Source organism: Erithacus rubecula (assembly GCF_903797595.1).
Source record: "Erithacus rubecula genome assembly, chromosome: 2".
NCBI classification, from domain to species: Eukaryota; Metazoa; Chordata; class Aves; order Passeriformes; family Muscicapidae; genus Erithacus; species Erithacus rubecula.
Window position 1 is genome coordinate 95375427 of NC_136685.1, and position 22350 is coordinate 95397776.

Below are 22350 nucleotides of genomic sequence, written 5' to 3' on the forward strand. Positions count from 1 at the left end.
GGCGGCGCCCGGGCCTGGCTGTGGCGGCGGCGCCCGTGAGGAGCCGGGCCCGGGGCGGCCCGGAAGCCGCTGGCAGCCCGGCGGGCTGCGCTCAGGCCGTGTGTGATGAGGGGAGAGACAGGGCGGGCGACTGGCGGCGGTGCCGTGTTGTGGTGCCGTGCGCCTTGGTAACCCTGCCTGGGCTGGGATTAGCCGTGCTCTGGGTGCCGGCTCGTTTCGGTTTCCCGACTGGTTGGTAACCATTTTTTCCCTCTGGATCTGTGTATGTTACTTGGCCGGTATGCCCTCTCGTGTTTGTGCTCCCTTTTGCTAAACCAACGATAATGCTCTTTATTTTGGGATTTAGACAAGCGTATGAGGCTTTTTCTTCTTTATTACGTGTGTTGTGTTGGTGCTCAGCTGGCGGCCTCAGAGCGGGGAAAAAAAGTAAACGAAGCTAGCTCTGGTCTTTTTCCTTTCCAGGAGTCACTTAATAATATGGATGGCACAACACAAGCAGTAAGGAAGAGATCTTCTCTATTAGTAGAGTTGCTCAGGAATCTGCTTCTAATGCTGTGAAGGTGGGTTTGTGTAGAGTCCTACTTAAACTAAGCTCTGAGAGCTTCTGGATCCAGGGCCCTTGTCTATGCCTGAAAAGCAAAAGAGTGTTGTCTGGTATAAAATATAAATAAATGATGATAATTAAAAACACATTAGATAGGAGCTTGTTGTGAGCTGACAAACGAAGGTATAATATAGTTAAAGGAAATGACAGTTTCTAAAAAGCAAGAAGCTTCAAGAACATTTATACTTGTGATTCTAAGGGAAATGACAGTGAAAATCTAACTCTCATTTCATATTAGACCAAATATAAACATATGAGAAATTTCAGTAGTTGTTAAAGAGCGTTTTTTAGACTTAACATTTTGTTGCCTTTAAGAATGTCTGGAGAAACAGTGGAGGATGTTTTTGCATGTCCAAGGGAAGCAATTCTTGCCAACTTCTCTTATATTAGGGGTAGAAATAATGAAGTCAAGCTCCTGTGAGAAGAATTTTGTAGGGATAAAGAATACAAACATCAGTCTGTTGGGGGCCAGTTTCTGTCATGACAATTACCAGGCTACTGTGCTGAATATTCTGTAGAGCTACATAATTACAAGTAAATATCATTAAAGTATCTTTATTTTTGGTAGTAGCATTGTAAAACTCTGCTTTAGCTCTCGAATGGGAAGAATAACCCTACCCAAGTATTATGCTGCATTTACTGTGGCATGGTTAAGGATTTTTTTTTTTCCCCCTAATTGAAAACTTATCTTTAAACTGGAATATTTCAGTTGTTTGTATCTATTCCTGTTCTAGTTGTGCTCTCTTCACCAAGCAAATGAATTCTTGGTGTCACAAGATTAGCTGAAATTGCTCAATGTAGGTATCCAAATTTTTAGTACTCTAAATCTTTGAAAGCTTATTGAAGAATGAATGACAAACTACTTTTCACATACACCGTTTAAGGATCTAAAGGTTCTGATACTAGAATGAAACTTTAGTTAATCAAAGCAAACTCTAAACTACCTTTAGAAATCTTGAACTAGTTTGAAACTGAATGGTTTCTTGGCCTACAAAAAACACTTTCTGTAATTAGCTCCTTAAGGTCCAAGAAGTACTCTCACTGACAACCAAAATACATTGAGGGCAATCTATAGAAGTTATGCAGAAGTTTGGGATAAATGCTCTGATTTGAAAAGATGAGAAAATATGCTGAATAATACAGACTTGATTCACTTAGTAGATAAATCACACTGGTGCAAAAAAAAAAAATGTTATTCCTGTAAATAATCAGTGTTTGCTTACAAGGTATGGAGTAAAGAAATATTTGTTGTGCTCTTGTCTGACATTCTTGGCTGTGCTGTAGAAAGCTTGAAAACTCATCAAAACATTATCAACAAAATATCTGTATGTCTTCTCCTAGCTATTCAATGTATCCTGTCTGGGACTTGTTCATAATTTCAGGTTTGTTTGTCAGTCTTTTAAATGTTCTACTTAGCCATCCTGTGCTCTATTGCTGCTGTAAAGCCTCTGAGAAGGAAAACACCCTTCTCTGATGGAAATGGCACTGAAATTATGAATTTGGGCTTCATTGTATTGACCACTGTGGAGGTGCTTTAAGCCATCCTCTATGATGTGCTAATAAGCCATTCCTGAATGTGGGTGTGATTTATACTGGCAAGATAATTTTGCCTTTGTTGAGACAGCTTTTACTTTATTTAAATTGGGAAGAGGGATTGGGAAGTGGAGCTAAATTGTACAGTGATCTTTTTGCATAATTGTCGACAATAGAAATGCTTGCTGGGCTGGTTATGTTGGCCACAAATCACCTTTTGGTGACCCTTGAACAGCCTCACATTATGAACAGAAAGGTGTAGGACCTGGGTGAGGAGCTTGCTTGGAGAATTTATAGCATAAGCAATTTGGACAGAGTTGTCTAGTGCTAGCTCATCATATTCAGACCATTTTCTAAGCTGTTCTGAACTTCAAATGTGTGTGTATTTAAATGTTAATGATAACTGATTCTCTGTTTCTTCTTCTGCTGCTTTGAAGAGATCACCTCCTGCATGGAGGAAGAGATGCCATAGAGTGCTTAGTGATAACAGTAACATGTTAATTATGTGTTAACATAGAATAGTTGGAGATGAGGCAGCTCCATAGAGAGATGTAGTGCAAGTTGTGATGAAGGGGATTCCTGTTTGTGAGGGTGATGTGCAGAGACAGAAGAGCAACTTTGAGTCGGCTGACTTTCTCTATACTGATGACAGTTAAAACAACTTAAATATCAAGATAGTGAATCAGTGTTTCTTTTCTAGAATCTGAGTACTGCTGAGAGATTAGAGATAGTGGGGTCACAGAATAAGCAGGATGGGGAAGTTACTGTGGGACAGTGTAAAATGTAAAGTCAGCAAGGCTGATTGAGGCCAGGGTGATCTGCAGGAATCACCACTATTTTTATTCTATTTAATGTATGTCAACTAGCAACCTGAAAAGCCTTGCTTCAGAGCCTGTTAGAAATGCTTTGAATGGGGAGCAGATTCATTTAAGTTGTCATGATTTCAATGAATCTGTGATCTGTGAATTACTTCTAAGGGGCTCACAAAACATAAGGACAGACTTCAACTTGTATATGATGACCTAAAACTCTATTTAAACATTATTTAGCAACAATAATTTTGAAAATTGGAAAACAAAACAGTAACCCCCCTGCTGAATTGCTGGCTTTTAATTAAGTGGCAATTGCACAATATTCTCCCTAGCTTTAGCTTCCTAATATTTGTGAGAGAACAAGAAATATTTTGAGAACATGGTTATAGTTTATTATACAAACCCACCAGCCTTTAGCTATAGCTTGTGGATTTGAACAAGAAATACAAGGAGTCATTTTTTTTTATTGTGAGCTTGAATCGATTCAAGTGGTTTTGCAAAGGAATTATGTCTCTTCCTCTGTATGGATGAAAGTGAAGCAGAAGGGGCTGAAATGCCTTGTCCAAGAGCATTTCCAGGCTATTAACAGGGCTATGAGCAGAAACCAGGGTACAGGAGTCCTTAGCTAAGGCTTTCTCCACAGTGTCATGTTACTGCTTTCAGAAGTATAAGAATTTTGCCTATTATTTCTGACCATCTCATATGCTGCTAATATGTCCCTGGACTAAAAATACTGCATTGAAGATTTGGGACTGACCCAGTGTGAATTTCTGACTTGTAGCTCTTTAAACTTACAGGGCTGTTTCTCCTAAGATTGGAATATGTTTGGCCTTTCAGAAATAGCTAATGATGGCTGTAACTGGTTGAACATGCTTGCTGTGCAGCTCAAAAATTCCAGTGTCATTTTGTTGCAATGTCTCTGACCCTCACTTCCTCTTAATTGCATTTTACAACCCATCTCATGCAGCTAAAGTCTTCCCACTCTTACAGAAAAAGACCCTTAAATCTCTTTTACCTCGAATCCATGTCTCCTAAAATCCAGCTTGATGTTAGCTGACCTTCCTGGGTTGCCTTCTGGGTGAATGTCTGTGGCTGGGATGTTTTCTGTTGCTATACCAACCTGGTTTTTGCACTAAAAATAAAGACCTCAGGGTGGGGAATGTGTGTTGTTTCCTATAAGCTCACATGACTATTGCAACATGTTTATCTAAAGTGTTAATTCTAATTCTGCCCTATCAAAAGCTCTCTTGGAAGCATGAGTGGTACTTTTATTTTTTTTAAATAAAAGCAACTTCTAAAAAAATGTCCTGGAGGAATTGTCTGTTTTAAAGCATTGTTTTAAAGCATTATTAGCTGTCTTGGTCAATTTCATAGCTAGATAAAGATCTACACCACTGCCTTCTGGATTTTTTTTTGGGAGTATGGTTAGGGGAGGGAGAAGGAGTATGGAATTGTTTCAAGTATCCATTCTATATTTTCAGCTGATTTTTCCTGATAGTACCCAATGAAATCCCCAAACATGATCCTCTGGATTGTACTGAATTTAGGAGTTTCATATAGTCTGATCTGATGCAAAGCTTCATTTTTAAAATTAATTAAAATAGATTGGGTATTAATCACATAATTTTATGGGAGATGAGCTATTATTTTGACTTAGTGGTTCTCATTCACTCAAGGTTTGCTTCTTGCTGTTCATTTTCAGACATGCATGTACAGAGATCAGATATGGGCTCCACTCAGTTTTTATCCTTGGAGCCAACTTCTGCACATTGCATCAGCAGTATGTCCATATGATGAGTTCTGTCTTTAGAGCTAGGGTTTTCTGTCCCCCAAATAAGGCTGATGTGGATGATATTTATATTGCCTTGGAGAGGATGCAGCCTGAAGAGATCTTTAAACATAATGAATTGAGTCAGGTCCCAAATGAGAAATGTTTACAAGAAGTACATCCAATACTCCCAACTGGGAAAATCAATCATTTAATACCAGGAGGCTTGGAGTTACATGAGTCTGGCTCCACATTTAGACCTACCAAAGGAAAAAAATGGCTTCTTTATGAAATTTTTTGCTGACTGGGGGGGTTGGTTCTTCCTTAAAAATATCTCAGTGGGATTCTGAGCTCCTCATTTTTACCAAGTACTTACGTTCCCTGAAGCTGGTCTATCACAGGCCTAGAGAGGCAGGAGCAGTTAGGGACACTTTGCTTCCTCTTTGTTATGATCAGCTAAATACAGGAATCCCTGTCTTCATTTTCAATGTGTCAAACAGTTGGCAGCATTGTAGAGCATCCAAAGGTGGGTTGCTTAAATGGGATTTGGTATCTCCATACAGAGAGGGGTCAGCTGTTAGAAGTGATGCCACCTTCAATCCTGAAGGTGGGAAGGTGGAAGTGGTCTCACCATCAGCACATGTGTACAGCTGCCCTCACCTCCAATCTGGAGGGCAGGTGGGTGTGGGTTTTATTGGTACTGACAGTTTAAACCCTAACAACACCTGTTATTTTTTAACTGGTGGGAACAAGTTGTTCATGGTAGAAAGAGATTAGTTTTTTACTTTGCTGCATGGTAGACAGATGACATTTTAAATGTCCTGCTCCAAAGCTGTAGTATCCTTTTCTACTGCAAGTGTTTTCTCAGTATAGAAAAGATTGGACCTGGCTAGGGATAGCATATTGTGTGCATATGTCTTGCATGCTCTTTCACTAGTTTGAGCTGGTAGAAGAGAAGAATTTAGGTCCTTTTTCTGTCTTGTCTCAGGTGGACCTCTTGGTTGTCCCCTATCTGATAAATGGGGATAAGGTCTAATTATTTTCATGATCGATAAATATTTCATCAGAAAGCATTTTTGGATGCCCTGAAGAGTGTTTTGTAATTAGGCTCCAAATTGCTGTTGCCCTTAGGAAGCAATCCTGCTCTTCACAATCACATTTTTTTTGCCCCTCTGCTGTACCCTGTTATATCAACCAGCATTTCTGCAGCAGCACAGGCAGATCAAGGAAGTAAAATGACTGCAAACTAATCCAGCTGAAGGCACAGCTATTTTTCAGACATGTGCAGTGGTAGTGCAGGAAAGTGGAGGGAAAGGATGTCCCTTACATGAAGGAAGTGTGAGACAGATTGGTTTACTGTGATCCTGGAATCATCCCTTTAGTATTTCCCTGGACCTGTGGGTGAAAGTCATTCCTAATTAGGTCTGTTTTGCTGGAATGCTCTCAGCCATAGTTGTGCTGCTGTAGGAGCTGCACTGTAGGCTGCTTCTGCAGCCCCATGTCCTGCTCTGTGGTTGGGCTGTGCATCCAGGCAGGTGGCAGCATGTAGTGAGTAGAGACCAAGCTGCACAATGACTTCAAACAGTTCATTTCTCTGTTGCCACATGGTGGTGGTTGCTGTCAAGGAGCTTCAGACTTCTGCTGCTGAGGACATGTGGCAGGTAAGTTGGCAAGAAGTGTTTTACAGGCCAGTATCTGTTGGTGACTTCCTCCAATGCTGTGTACTTTGTCCAGTTATCCTAATGTTGGTGATATGTTTGCTTCTGTTTATCCCCCATTTTCCATGTACAAATTCCTACACCTCAGTGGGATCAGTTAATCAACAACAGGTGTTTTCCTAGGAATAACTGATAAAATATAATATGTTTTAAGGGTAGCATGCTCCTGGTATCCCCTTTTGAGTCTACTCAGTTGTTATTCTAGATCTAGATGGTTTTCCAATTCCATCTTTATCACATTAAAAGCTTGCTTGTGATCTTTTTGATTCCCTAATGATCCTGTTTCCATGGTGAATCCCTAAAGTGTCAGGTTCTTATCATTATCTTATTTTATGCTGATAAGCAGACATGGAGGATAGATCATCCATTCAGAAGAATGTGTGTGTAAATGAGATCAATGGTACTATAAAATCCTCTCCACCAACTCTTAGTGATGAGCATGAGTGTGATCTGGGCCTTAACAAAATTTATATGGTATGTAAATGTACATTCACTGTCAGGACAGCTTACAGAACAACTGACTTAAATATGTTAAATAAAATCTGGTTTTCTTCCACTTGGCTGTGTCCAGTATACTACAAACTCAGATTTACTGAGTCACTGAGTTCCTGAGTCTTAAATCTTCTTGTTGCTTAAGTTTTTATGGCTTTTTTCACAGCAAATCAAAAAAGAAAAATGGGAAATCAAGATTATAATATATTTTCAAGTCTCAGCTAAGCTAAGAAGGAAAACTTGAGTAAGAATAGTGTAATACTCTAGAGAATTTTCCTTTAGGAATTGAATGAAGGGAAGTGATGTCTCTATGCTATTTTATGGAAACGAGTTACTGACTGTCACTCTAAGTTCATGTTCAACATCAGTAGAGAATCTGTTATTCTAGAAGTTTATAAATGTTCAACCTTTATTGTTTGTTTTGTAATTGTTGTTTCTTAACAGCTGATCCTTGTCTTTGTTTTTTGTCAAACTGGTCATCTTATTACTGTGTGATTACTTTGCCTTGTAAGCTGCTTGGCAAAACCAGACATTTTGATGCAGGTTGGTTTTTTCCAGATTTACATCTGTGTAGATGGCATTTCTTCTGTGAACCACTTTGGGTATGGGCTAATTAATAGCTGTTCACAACCAAAAATGCAGTCAGGCATTTTACTTTTTTTTTTTTTTTTTAAGTGAGACAGAAAACAGCTGAGAAGAAAGAAAAGCATCAAGTCCTAATTTTCTTTCTCTATGCTCTGTTCCAACATGGCATTAGGTGCAGTAGTCAATGTTGGGCTGTGGCTGCTCAGTGCTGGAATTTTGCATAGCTCTGAACATGTTGGGTGGAAAGGGGAGGTCCAGCTCTCAAAGTCACAGAGTTTCCACAGCCTGTATGATCATCTTAACAGGTCACTGGTTCTGTTGCACCACACTCTGTTGGGCTTATGTCTGTGCAGGGTTTCCATATTTGGCCTGTGAGGCGTGGAAAAAGAAGGTGGCAGCCCAATCTATGAGTCAATTTTTGGAGGTGTGGAAGGGTAGTCAGTGGAGGAACATAAAAAGGTGAAGATTGGGGAATGGAATGTTTGGCGTTGGTTTTAATTAGAAACATCCTGTTCATCACTCATATGTGAGATAAAAAGGGGAGAATATCCATTACTAAAGTACACTGAAAGAGGAAATATCTGTATTATAGTGAGCAATTCTAATTGAGCTGCCAAGTATAATTGAATTGGAATATGTACCCTAGTCCAACAATATTTCCCTTATTGTAGTCTATTACTGAGAGTCAGCTGCCATTGTATTTATTCCTAATCTTTCTGCAACTGATGACTTTTTTCTAAACTACAAAGTACTTCAGTACTAACTCAGTATTAAACTTGGCAATTACCTCTGTCAGCTAAAAAAAATGAATAAAGCCCTACCAACAAACCTTCCTTTCATAAACCCAAGGCTTCTTGTGCCTGTCACCTCAAAAAGGCACAAAGATAACACTTGTACTGTGACCTAGAAGAGTGACTGTAAATCAGAGCAGGAAGCTGATACTTGCAAGGCTCAGAGCTGAAGGTTCTCTTGGTTTTTGGGGGGCCCTTTGTTCTTTCCAAGGAGGAACCAGCCAGTGAACTCCTCTGCTCACCTTCTCCTGGGTGTGGTGCTGTGACTGGGTGAGAGAGGTATGTACTGCCCGTGACTGCAGCTGATCACCTGAAGTGACCTCTCCCTTCAGCACTGCAAACCAGCTGCACTGTTACTTCAATTTTACTGGAAATTAGATTAAAATCTGCTGCTCCTGGATTTGGTTAATTAGCTGGCAGCACCTTTAAAATACTTTTTAGGGCATTTTGGATGTGGTATCAAACATGCATTATTTTCAATGCTTAAAGCATACTAAATGAAATGAAATAATCTAAGATCCTTCCACATGTCACAGGGAAAGGTTTAAGTGGTTTAAATTCAGTGTTCTACATTATAAAACTTAACAAATATCAATATAAGTGGGTGCAAGTAATCCTTCCACCCTCCAGTTGATACAAAAGTCTTTACTCACTTCCTATGAATGTGTCTGTGTAGACCGAAGCTTTGTCTGAACCAAATTTTTTTGGTTTCTGGTTAAAAAACATGTGAAGACATGTTGCTAAGTAAATACTCTAAATTACTATAAAGCTGTGATGTGTCATACCTAAAAATGCTAGCAGATAAAATAAAACTCCTGATTTCTAAAATTTTTCTAAACTACACAGGCATTTTTACCATTATTCCATTCAGGTCATAACATTGTTGCAAGCTATTGTACTACAATGCAAGACATAAATTTTAAAAGGAAGAAAAGTGCAGGAAGTTTGAATGATGCATGACCATGAATTTGCTCATCTTTTATATAATGCCTTCTTGAGGTGCTTACATTTTCAGTACATTAATTGTTCATAATGAATACTCTTGCATAAAACATTCACAGGTAATTTTCTGAGGCCAAAGAATGACTAAAAAGTTATTCACTAAAGAGCAATCTGTATCTAAAAAGAACATTCATGATGTGAACGAAACTGATGTAACAGGTAGAGAAGTTTGCATATAAAGAAGAATCTGCCCTTTTACAGAAGCCATAGAATTGGTGTGGACTGGTGCAGAGGCAAAATCATTATTTTCTAATAATGTTTCATTGAAGGCAATGAAAAAACCAGCTTTAGGCAAAATATCCAAGTCTCTTGTGGAAAAGATCCAGCAGGTAGCCACCTCTGCTGCAGGTAATATATGATCACTTTTGTGCTGTATCCTTCAGGATGGATAAGAATAATCAGTGAAAATATGTTTAAAGAATATACTAAAATATCAGGAAAATAAATAAATTTATCTATTAGGCTTCTTCCAGGCAATAGATTTTAAACAACTTGTCAAATATTTCTTGGCTGTTATACACTTGCATAAGAGCTTTCCCTGGTTCATAAAGAAAATTAATGTGAAATCAATAATGGTGTTTAAAAATTCACCAAACTCTTCCTGTCCAGTGCAAGTCTCACTTTCAGAGTGCCACTAATGCAACAGGCAGAGTGGGAAAACCACACAGACTTGACCTTAGTGGTTGAAACAGAAGCCTGTGCAGATGGAAAATGCAGTGAAGAGATGCTTTCAGAAGCAACCAGGAGGACCTGCCTGCTTCCCCACAAAAACAAATCTCTAAACAGAAACACTGTGAGCATCAGCTTGCAAAAGTTATGTTTGAAGATGCAGTCGAGATGCTGTGCTGAATTCCTGCTAGAAGATGCAGACTGGCCTGAACAGCAAGCAAAAGGAAAAAGAAAGTTAAAAAAAAAATCACTTAAGGGTGAAAACCACAACAGAAGAACAGTAAAATAAGCTCCCTATAGCATCATACAACCCTATGAACTGCCAGATTTTAGACAATGAAGAGGAAACATTTGCTGCTTTAGGTTGCTTCATTCTACTCTTGCAGAAAACCTGGGATCATTGTGGAAATGGGAAGAAACGAGCCATAAATTAGATTTGTATGTTAGTTGTTTCGTTGTTTTTGGTTTTTTGTTTTTTTTTTTTAATAAAAGCACTAAGAGGAATAATACAGTACATGGTGATTTTTTGGGCTATATCTGCATTTAGGTGATTTTTCTGGTGAAGGATATACACTGTAGTTATCATTTATTTAAATAATACAATTGTAATTACCCACAGTTGCCACATTTGATCTGTGAAAATAAATAGGATTTGTCAGTATCCCCTCCTCTCCCCGTTCCTCCCCTAAGTGATTCAGAACTGTTTTCCAGCCTCTTGCACAGGGGTGTTCAGCAAGGGCAGAAGGTGAAGTGCAAGCCTGCAGAGCTCGAAGCTCTTTCCTGGAAGGCTGAGGTACTGAGTGAGCTGCTGCCTCCAAGAGCAAATTTCATAGTTTGCTCAGTATTGTCATTTCCAGGCATCTGTGCCCATGATCTCTTCATGGTATTCACAAAAATTTGAAAATATTTTATTACTGCTTTATTTCCCGAAATCTTTTTTTATCTTACAGAGTTAAAAATTGATTTTTCTTTTTAGATTAGAATTCAGATTCACGTGGAAGCACTAGAACTCCCAAAGCTGTGCCTTCAACCTGGAGATAGGCGATGCATGATAGAATTAGCAGAATTGCACTGCTCTGAGCACTTTTGGAGACATATGCTGCTTTTCCCACTCCTGGAAGTAGTCCCACAGATGTCTTATGATTATTCACTTGAGTCATGGTTGCAGAGTTGACTTTTGGGTGGTTTGGATTCCCAGATTCCTACACTGAATATTTAGTAGCGGAGCAAATTCAACCTGTCTGGTTGAAAACAGAGAGGATGCATTTAACCAAAACCCAGTGTTTTGAACGTAAACTGAATGGACTCGCGGCTCAGAACGCTGTTGGGTGAAGATGAGACATCTCCAAGGAGAAGGAGAGGCGAACAATCGGGAGCGCGTTTGTGCCGCCCGCGGGGCCATTCCCGGCGCTGGGCAGCAGGTGGCGCTGGCCCGGCGCTCCCCGTTCCCGGTTCCCGGTTCCCGCTGGGATCCGCCGCGTTTGTTTGGGAAGGGAAGCACGGCAGGCTCAGGGCGAGACAGCACCATCCCTGCCCCGCTCGGGCCGGGGTTTAGAGCTAGATGGCTCCGGCAAGGCTGGGTGGTGTTTTCTGCCGGAGCGAGGGGTCGCCCGTGTGCCATTGCTGGCTCTCAGGCTCCTGTGCTCCGTGAGAAACGTGCTTTGTCTTTTAAAAATTCCATCGGTTTGGTTTGTTGAGGTTGTTTGGGATTTTTGGTTGTTTGCGTTTCTTATGGAAAAAGAGAACAAATTCTGTCCACAACAGTACAAAGTTCAGAATTTTACATATACCCTGAATGGAGATTCAAAGATTCATTGGGAATTAGAGATGGTCTGAAAATGATAAACGTTTCTCAGTGCTTTCTCTAAATTTTCCACAAAGCTTCTGGAACATTTGAATCAACTGATTCTTCAGTCAGTTCAGTTTTCAGGCAAAGAAAGTTGTTTTCTTTTTCCTCGCTGGTAGTATTTTTACAAGAAGTGAGGACAAGATCAGGCAGATGGAAGGGGAAAAAAGTGTGAAGGAATTGTAACATCAAAATCTTTAAAACTGCATTATTGGTTTGGAAAAATGAAGAGATTAGTTGTGTAGCTACTGCGTCTAAATTACAGAATATTTTTTAAATGCCTTTTAAAAATAAATTGCTGCATTTATTCAGAGGCTGCTGAGAATGAAAAGTATTGATAAGCTCTACTAAGCATTTTCATATGGAATCTATTTTCAGCCACATACCAGAAAATGTCTTTGTTATTTTTTTGAATGAGACCCTAATCTTGGAATGACTTTTCATTTATCAGAGCCTTTTAAGTCTGCTATTGTGTTTCCAGTCAGATCCTTTCCACTCACTTCTTTTTTCCTGTGTCAGCCTCTTACAAACTTGCCATAGGGCAAAGTTCACAGTTATTTTCCAGAGGCACAAGGATTTCCCCTCTCAGGGGTGCACTTGGGCTTTATGCAGTGGAAGCCAAGCACAAATTAATGCCAGCTCTAATAGTTTGTGATAAAGTTTCTTGTGGTTTATCATACTTAATAGCAAACCCTAAAATTTGTGATTTAACTTGTTAGTAATTCAAAAATTCAATTTCTTTCCTATGCTGTTTACTCAGATGAAATAGTTTAGTGGTTTTTTGCATCACCAGCATTGGCATTTGTGTCTGTATTGGTGTTCTTATTTAGCATTGTGTTGGTTCCCACTTCAGCTGTAATTTAGTAATGTTCAAATGCCACTTTATAGAAAAAAAAAAGTAAGTTCTGGCATCTGCAGTTGAGAAGTTGGAAAACGTGAGTGCAGCATGCCAAAAAAAAAATCCCCAAAGAAATATAATTGACTCCTCTTAAAATTTAATTATTTTTCTGGGGTTTTTTACAAATGTTGTTGTAGCACTTCAATTCCCTGGAATATATTTATTTTAACTTTTTCTGTGGTTTCCAGGGTTCAAGTTTACTTCTGTGTATTTTATGGGCAAGAAACAGCTGGAATTCTGTCAAGGGGTTAAAAAAAGCAGAAAACCTGTTTGTTCTCTCCTAATTCACTGTTACAGATTTTATGACTCCTGGTATCAAGAAGGATTTGTGTTCCTACCCTTGACAGAAACTTCCACCTCCACATCCTTCTGCAGTGAGGATGTGCCAGCTGTCAGCCTGGCTGCCATCTCCCACCCTCCTGCAGCTGAGCAGAGCTTTTAATCAGTTTTGGAAAGTGCTTTGCTGACCCTTCCCTTCCAACAGAGGCTGATGTGCAGCTCCTCGTGTCCAACGTGCTGTTGTATTCTTGCTGGGCATCCACTGCCTTCAGCTGGAGCTGAAAAAAAATCATCAGGTTGTTTAGGTGACCTGAACTTTTCTGTTAGGGGCAAGTAAACATCTGTATCACAAAATGCAAGTAAAGGGCAAGAAATCAGGGGATTTGTGCAAGTTCTGTTTTGGAAGAGCCTGGCCAGAGCCAGCTCTCTGGAAAGTGGCAGCAAGGAATCAGTGCAGATCAGCTGGGGCTCCAGAGGTCTGGACAAGCACAGCCTGGCTCTGCTTGTCCTCCCGACCCTGAGAGGTGACCTTTGGCTGATTCCCTTCCCATCTTTCCACACTCTGCTCTCCTCCTGCCATTTGCTTGCTTTGTCCTGCTGAAGCTGAGCTCCTGGGCAGGGGGAGGCTGCAAGTTCCATTTGTTGGGTGTGTGTGAAGCCCTCAGCACCTCGGGGCTGAGCCCAGTGAGCATCCCCAGGCTGCTGCACCACCAGCAGCTGTTAGCAGCAGCAGCAAAAACAGGTTGTAATAGAGTATGAAAAGGGGAATAGCTTGCCATTACCCATGTCGGGTTTAGAGAGTAAGAACTGCATTTGCCTTATTACTGATCATCCTCTGGAGAATTGTAAGCATCTCCCTGGATAGGGATCCAGTTTCTGCCCTTACCCTGTATAACCTCATCCGTTTCAAAACAAGATTTAATGTCATTAGAGCAAATTGGCATTAAGGCAAGGGATTTTGTCCGTGGAATTCAGGTTGTCCTTACTTATTTTTCTAAGCACATGGCATCAGAAGGATCATTAAGAAATTTACCCAAACCAGCCTTTCTTCCCAGCTACCTCAGGTCCAGCTTGTGTCACTGACCTTTTTGCCTGTGCTGCTTTCCATTCTACTAAGTGATAAACAGCCTCTGAAACATCTTCAGGATATTTATACTCCCTTTGCTCAGTCTCATCCAGGCACAAGGGACAGTTGTGTGGTCTGGTTGTCAACTGGGAACTTGGTCAGCTCTCCTTGTATTTTCAAGATTGGTTATAGAGTTATAATTCTTTCTGGTATTACTGTGAGTAAATTATAACTCAACAACAGACAAGTATATATGGCTAGCATTTTGTTTTATGCATTTCCCTTCCTTTACTGCAATATTTTTCTTTTCTGCAGTTTAGTTTGGGTACCTACTTTCCTGATTGTGTCTGGAATTCCTGAAGGAGTGATTTAGGCTACCTTACTATCACTGTCTTTGCTTACACTTTAGTACTTTGAAATTTCTGCATTTCAAGAACAGGAATAAAATTCCTTCCAGTATGGAACTGCTTGGATTTCATGGGTTTTAGTGTTTCAGTCAGTGCTTTGTCTCCTGGTAGGTACAACTCCTCTGTGAAAGTCTCTCTAAAGTCCTTCAGGATACCTCCTAAAAGAATGTGGAGTTAATATGACTTGCAAATTGTTTTAAGTGATTTGTTTATTGGGTAGCCCTGGCTTAGTTCATTCTCCTTGACAAAATGCAATCAGTTGCTTTGCATCATTCCTCATAAGCTACAGTTAGAATCTTCTTTTGTTTTTCCAGAGAAGGATCTGAACCCTGACCCCAGCAGCACTTTGAAGTCTTCCCTGACAGACAAAGATGAAGCCTGAGGTACCAAAATGTCCTGGGAGGGACGTGACCCTTCAGTGAGCAGGGACCTGATGGGGTGGGCTTGTTGCACAGAGCCAGAGATGGGGAGCAGGATGACTCTGCTTGGAAGTGGGGCTGCTCTGGAGCCCCTGTAATTGCAAATTGTAGCTGAAAGCAGGGGAGAAGCCAAGAGGATGTGATGTGAGGGGCAGTGTATGATTTCCTGGTGTCACCTCAGAAGATTAAGAAATATGCTTTAATGGGGAAAGGAGTTTTATCTTTGGATAAATACACGTGGATGTGTACTGTGTTTCTTGGATCTGAAAGAAGTTGAGTTGTAGATTTCCACGATAGTATTTAGATTCCAAGAGAGGCAGTGGTCTTGATAAGCAGTAAAGAAACAAAGCTTACTGTGACTCTTTCTTCCTGTGAAACTTTCAGCAGAAGAAACAGAAAGTATGGAAAGGCAAATTGTGATATAGCAGAAGATTAATTCAGATCACATAGCAGATAAGGGTGTTCCCAAAGTTCAGGACATTCTTTTAGGAACATCCCCTCATAAAAGGAAGTGTCAGATGCCTTAACTAAACTAAATCAATATTCATGACATGACATGTCTGTGGGCATTTAACATTCTTGCTGTAGCACCTTTCTAACTGTATTCTCCTATTGCATAGATGTATCCCAGACAGATTGAAGAGATAAACATTTCATCTTTATTGAAGTGTAGGCTATATGAAAGATGTTAAAAAAGACCCTGGGACTTTTTTTTTTTTTTTTCAGAGAGCCAGAATACATGAGATAATGTCATATATATATATATATATAAAGTCTTATATTTGCAGTGAGAATATTTCAAGTGAAATGTTTCCATTTGAACCCAGAAAAAAGACAGAGGAATGATAACAGCAGATTTCTTGTCAGAGATCAGCTGTCAAAATGAACAGATAATACTTACTTAATGGCATCCAAAATAGAAATTCTCCAGATCAATCTGCACAGTCCCTATAAAAATAACAAAAACAGGAAAAAATGACTACTTAAATAATTGAGAGGTTTACAGTGACAAAATGCAAGATGAAATTAGGCTCTGAGAGATTAACTAACACAGAACAGTTATTTTGCCTTTTCTCTCATTATTTTCCTTCCACTCCTCTGCTGCTTTTTTCATTTTTTTTCTAAGGCATATGCTAAGAATGTTTCCAGTGAGTCATTTCAGACAGGTTGAGCAGATATCTAAGGGATCAGCCTTTGGTAAATCAAGTGGGATCATACAGGTAGAACTGGAATTCAGTGGCCTTGGCTGAACATCCCTTTGTAGCTGAAAGTTTTTGCTTGTTCAGTCCCACAGATGCAGCAGGGATGTGACATGTTGCTTATTTAGGGGCATGTGCCAGAAACTGTGAAGGGCAGATCAATCCTTCTGAAAGAAAATCAGACCAATTAGAATCTTGTCTCATGTTTGATTAACTTGAAACTCAGTCTCTTATTTCTAGAGAGGAGTGTTTGTGGGAATGGAGGTATTTGGATACCAAATCATCTTCCAAACCATTTGGAATTCACTCTGATAAGAGTGGTTTTTGACAGAGATTTATTGCCAGTTAAATTCTAATGCAAGGTGCCAAGCAATACAAACCTGTGCAAACTGAAAAGCAAGAGGAAAATCCTGCTGGTTTCTGATAGCTGAATATTGAACCAGCTACTATAACATCTGAACATCTCAGTCTTTAATGTGTGTCACTTCAAACTTCTATATAACTAAAATTTCCTTTAAAGGTCAAAATCAACTTCTTAGAAGCCACTTAGAATGTGAGAATCCATTTCTAAGAAGAGTTTGCTTGCATATAATAGTTAAAGATATATTGCAATATGCTGGGTTTTTCCTGATTTTTTTAAATTTATAAAATGTATTTTTTCCCAGGCTAACAACCAGCACGAAATCAAATGTAAAATTCAGCTAATCAGCTGATAAAAAGCAGAAAGTGTCATCATCCATGACACTTCAGTCTGCCAGTTCTTATATTTTTCACCCACTTACAATGTTCTCTTTTTGTACATCTTTTTGCCTAGGGAAAAACACAAGATTTACAATATACCAGGAAAGAAAAAAAATCTAGTTCTTACCACACTAAGGTGAAAGCTCCAAGTAAAACAATCATCTCCCAACACATCCTGGTCCATGTTTATTTTAGTCTAATCTACTCAGATTTTGTATATTTTTAGAGCATCTTTATCATCATAGTATTTGATCATTACCTCCTACAGACCACATATGGAAAGAAATACCCTGGTATATGGCTGCTGGATATTCTGAATAATCCTGGATGGCTCATGACATGTTTAATACCTGCAAGCATTTGCCTGAAATGCAGCAAGTTCTGATCTTGCTTTGGGAAGATCCACACCTGAAGCCTGAACTGCTGGATAATAAATGAGGAGAAGAATGCACCCACATATTTTAGTTCCTCTCAAGCTATAGTGGAAACATGTAGGTGATCTGTGCAGTCATGGGATGACTGGATGGGGCAGAGAGGGAGATGGGTATCTCAGCTGGTACAAATCCCCTTTGCTTGTGTAATAAAATGCTTTAATGAAGGGAGCACAAGGATCATCTGTGCCCTGGCTGCAGGAGCCTGTGAAGCAGCCCTGAGGAGGCTCAGTCCCACTCTCAGAATGAGCTGCATGGAGCAGCTGTGCCCCATGGATAGCACAGGGGGAGAAAGGTGCAGTGCAAACCCATAGGAACATCATGGGATGATTTTAGGCATTGTTGGCATGCAAGTGAGTGAATGTATCTGGGAAAGAAACAGCCCTATCTGACAATTTCCTCAATAAAACCTGAAAAAAAGATGGACTCTGTAATGCCATGCTGACAAGTGATATAATATTCTTATTCATCTTTTAATCCTGTTCTTTCAGGTGTCTAATTTGGTGCTTCCCTTGTTAACTTTCTTATTTCTACTTCTGCAGTACATCACAGGTCACTGTACCTCTTGTCATAATATTTCCAGTTTATAAGAGGGCAGAGGGAGCAGAAAGTAACTACAAGGTAGTTCTGAATTTTTCATCTTCATTTCTAAATCCTGTAATTTCTTTAAAGTACATACTCTCCTTCTTTCTTACCACAGAAAGAGGAACTTATTTGAATGTCAAACAGGGCTTTAATGAATCTCATAAGATAATCATAACAGCAGCTGTCCAAGTTAGTTTCTTTTAAAAATTCTGTATGATTTCACTTATGTTTTTAAGTGCTAACACGGGAGTTTGCCTTTTTCTTCCTCTCATATATCCCTTTGAAAACAAGGATGTTAATTTGCTAGTTAATGCCTTTTAAGTGTTTCTTCACCTAAGATACTGAACAGAGCTCCTCAAACATGCCAGCTGAAATGGAGCACGTACTGTTGAGGAGAGAGGCACTCAAGTAGCTGATGTTGCAGTCATGACATTGATATAAATATTTAGAAATGTCTTGAAATAATGTTAGTTACCATTTAGCAAAGGTTGGCACTCCTAGAATGGTGATTACTAGATATTTTTATGGTTTCCTCTTGGTTCAACAAAGTCTAAAGGGTTTATTTAACCTCCTCTGAGGAAGCATTGAGCACATGCAGGGTTTTTCCTGTACTCTACCCTTTAAAATTCTCTCCTAGGAAGAAGGACAGGTGTCAGTAAGTTGAAGTTTTGTTGACTTTTCTTCTAACATCTGGGTGTCTTGTGCATTGCTAGCTGATGCTTATGCCTTCCTTTGGGCATAGAAGATGTCTGAGAATGTTCTAAATTTGAGTCACTTAACTCACACATGCATCCCAGTCCTGAACTGAGGATTTACAGCCAACATGTAAGGCAGTTCCTTCATGTAGGAGTCCTAGCCCAGCATCTCTGTCTAGTTCCCAAGTGACAACTCTGAGCACCAGAATCCCTTTAAGGAGAAGCAAGGCAGACAGCCAGTTTCCAGGCTGTTCACATTGCCTCCTCTTCTCCTGAGCCTGCCAAGGTACAAAGTCCTTGCATAACCCAAACACTGAACAGCAAGATAGCAGGTCTGTCTAAGAGGTGGAAACCTGCTTGCACACTGTAAAGGCAACATCAGAAGACTTTGTTGTGATGCCACATGGTGATGCTTCTCATGACAATGTGCCTGCTTATCTGTTAACAGAAAATGTAATTGCAAAGCTTTAGCACTTCACTTCTGGCCAACATTTCTGCAGTTGAGCTCTTACCCATTTTATTTGTTTCTGCAAAACAAGTAGGAATCAGCTTTCTCATAGTGCACTGGTACTGTTGCAATTTATCTTTAAAAATTTTTCAGTGTGTTTAGTGACAGGTTTATTCTCAACGATTTTCATTCCCAGCATGATCAGTTACACAAATGGGGACAGTTTACTTCATGGGGACATTTTGTACTTCATTTTGCTTCCATCAATCACTGAGGCTCCATCCTGATGTTTTGTAGGCATCCCTCAAGAGTGCTGTGTTTCACACCTGCTTTTCTGAGGAGAAAAGAAGAGTTTAGGTTTTTCCTAATATCTCAGAACTGGCTGTCTCTAATCCTACTTCACCTTTTCTCTTCAATTGTTTCAGATTTGCAAGTAAGATGCCACTAGTAGCATAGGAAGGCTGCAGTCACTTTCAGCCTGTTCTCAGCACTGCCTACAGACTGATGCAAATTGGCAGATTTAAAGCCCAGGCAGACAGCAACTGTGTAATCCAGTGGCATTTCCTGCTAAAATTTTCTGCACAGAAGAGGAGCTTGGAAGGAAGTAACAGTTTGGGGAGAAATCCAATTCCAGCCCCAGAGGCAATGTTACACTAAGCAGTAAATCTTCTTGTCTGTGTCTACAGAAAGAATAAGGAGCTCCTGGCTTGCTGGCTGTCTCTGTAGCCAGGGAGGAGCCTGCAGACTTGCTGCCCCACTCTTCTATACCAAACCTATTTGACCATGCTGCAATTCCCTGCCAGTGCATGCTCCAGGTTTTCTTTTCCACAGAGACCAGGATGCTGCCAATGAAGGAGGATGGGAGAGATGCTGTGATGCTCTGTACCTTATCTCAACCTGACATGGCTTTAGGACATGAGCAGAAAAAAATACCAGAGCCAGGCCCAGCTCTTTTTTTTTTTCTGTTTTGTTTTTTTAAGCTTGCTCGGTATCCAATAATTTTAGGCAAACTGATGTGAAAAACAAGCTGAGAAAATCTGGCAGCATCTAATTCATGCAGAAAAGTATCTACTAAACTGGGGGGAAATAGAGACTTAAAGCTAGTCAGTGCTGTAAAGCCACAGACATTCACACAGCTTCAAGGTAGCAATGCCTCCCATCTAATTCCAGCCCAATCTGTCACTCAGCTTTGAAAAAGGCAGCATGAGCAACAGTCATTCAGTGGCAGAAAACACTGGCATCTATTGTGCCTGCACATCAGTATTGGAAGGATGATTTCTGCATGATTTCATTCCTGAGATCCCACTGGGGTTTTTGCTATTCCTTTTTAGTAAGAATAGATCAGCTCCTAAATTTCCCGTCAGAACCATGTTTTTGATCAAAAAGGCAGTTTCTGCCACATGAACAACTCTAACACACTAACAACTCTTTCATCAGGTGATGTAAAAAAAATGTCTTGTGTTTAGAGTTGCCCAGCCTGAGCTTACTGTCCTTCAGCCTGTTGAGCTAGAAGGTTGAAGGCTGAATTTCTGTCCTGCCATCCTCCAGCCTCCCCATTCCAATGACTGCTCCAACAGCAAAACATACTTTTCTGGCTCAGCTGAGTCAAGGAGATTGCTGTGGGTGGTGTGTGGCAGTGACATTTTGGGAGAAGGAGTCCAATGTAGGAGGCCAGACCAGAGAGGAGACACAGAAACCCAGGCTGCAGCTCTCAGGAGATGTGGTTTCCCTGTGCAGCAAGATGTAATTTAACTTTGAGCTGACTCAAAATAAAAGGCTGAAGGATTTTTCTCTCCCACCTCCCTTTTACATCACATGGGTATTTTTCTCTTTACCAGTATCTTCAGGCTTTCTGTTCCTCTACACAGCTACAGCCTGTTCTGCTTCTGGGAAAATCTGGGGAAAGGAACTGCAAATAGAAAATACGTCTCCTTGTTCCTATCCACCTCTTCCCTCACATGCTTTGGTAAAAGAAAAAAGTGTAGATCTTATATCTCTTCTTCTTTAAGTCCAGATTGCTTCCCTTAATGCTTTCTCCAGTGGTTTCAGCTATACTTTTCTCTTCAAGAAGAAATAAACCACTTCACATTTAAAAGTCACAAATTGTGGCTTCCATTTTGTCAAAAAGGCTGGGCTCCTTCCAGCTTAAATCTGCCAGGTTTTGTCAAACATTACCTTCCTTTAACAAGAAATATTCATACTTTTTGGATTAAAGAAAAGAGGAGAAGCAGCCATTCAAGTGCCTTTTATAAGAGGGAACGTTCTGTATTTTCTTGGGTGCAGACATGGGGGAGGAGGAATATGGAAAGAAAAAAAAAAAAAAGAAAAGAGCAGACAGAAATACCCAGCTGAGGGCCAGTCTGAGTTTATAATTGGTATCAGATTCTGCCAGTCTTTCTCATAAAGTGCAATTCCTATTGATTTCTGGAGCTTCCTCACAGGGTAAGCTAATGTTTAACATAAACAAGGGTTACTGAATCTTGAATCTTAAGAAGTAGGGGTCAGGAAGTTCTTATCAATTGAACTGCTCTATTCCTGACTGCAAAGCCTGCTCAATTCAGGGTTAATTAACCTGTTCTTTGAAGTGGAAGTGCTGTGGAAGAGCATGATCCTTACCATTTATATTCATTCTAATATCGTGTATTCCAATTCCCTCCCCATCAAGTCTCACTGAGAGCAATCTGGTGAAGGAGAATGAAAAGTCTTTGCAAAATGATCTTGAATTCTGCCATATACTCTTAGTTTAAGTTTTCTGGCAGTGCAAGATCAGATAAAGTGTGAAAGGCAATAATGCACACATTTTTTTATTCCAGATTGTTTTTTAAGTTTGTGTGATACAAACCCCGATCATTGCTGATTGCTCACTTTTTACATCAACCTTTGCTACCGATCCCAGTCCAATTTGCAGGAGAGAAACTTTGATTTGAATTTTACTGAGATGCCATGCACCTTAATAATCAATCTGGAGATTGGTGTGGAGACTGGATTCCAGGGCTGGATGCAGGAATGCTGCCAGGGGGCAGTTACAGACAGGGACTACAGCTGTGGTCTCTGAAGGGACCTGACCTCTCTGCCCATGCATCCTTTCTCTGTGTCTTGCAGTGCTTGAAGGCACTGATTTGTTCACATTTTTATTAATGAATTCTGCCCTTAAATCCTCATTTTTTAAAGATAGTAATGTGTATTGTCTAGTTGAAAGATTAATCACAAGGAGATGCTTGAAGTGGGAAGGCTTTTCCAGAGAGGTGCTGCATGTTGTCTGCTAGTCACCCTTAATGGCAGTTTCCAGTAGGTCCCTTTAGCTTTTGGAAGTGACATCCCCTAGCTTTGGGAAGTGACATACAACCTGACAAGTACCAGCC

At 40.1% G+C, this 22350-nt stretch overlaps 2 long non-coding RNA genes across 4 annotated transcripts; both read left to right on the plus strand.

Annotated features, from left to right (window-relative positions):
- The first annotated feature begins 58 nt into the window (after positions 1-58).
- On the plus strand, positions 59-10152 carry LOC306816989. 3 transcript variants are annotated; one of them, XR_013777834.1, is made up of 3 exons: positions 59-231; positions 463-560; positions 9365-10152. It is a non-coding gene; the product is annotated as an uncharacterized lncRNA (long non-coding RNA). The 3 variants fall into 3 exon arrangements; XR_013777832.1 differs by having other exon boundaries at positions 59-560; XR_013777833.1 differs by having other exon boundaries at positions 59-560; positions 9507-10152.
- A 4614-nt stretch (positions 10153-14766) lies between these two features.
- LOC306798573 lies at positions 14767-21129 on the plus strand. Its single transcript, XR_013773405.1, has 3 exons — positions 14767-14853; positions 17961-18034; positions 19414-21129. It is a non-coding gene; the product is annotated as an uncharacterized lncRNA (long non-coding RNA).
- The last annotated feature ends 1221 nt before the right edge of the window (positions 21130-22350 follow it).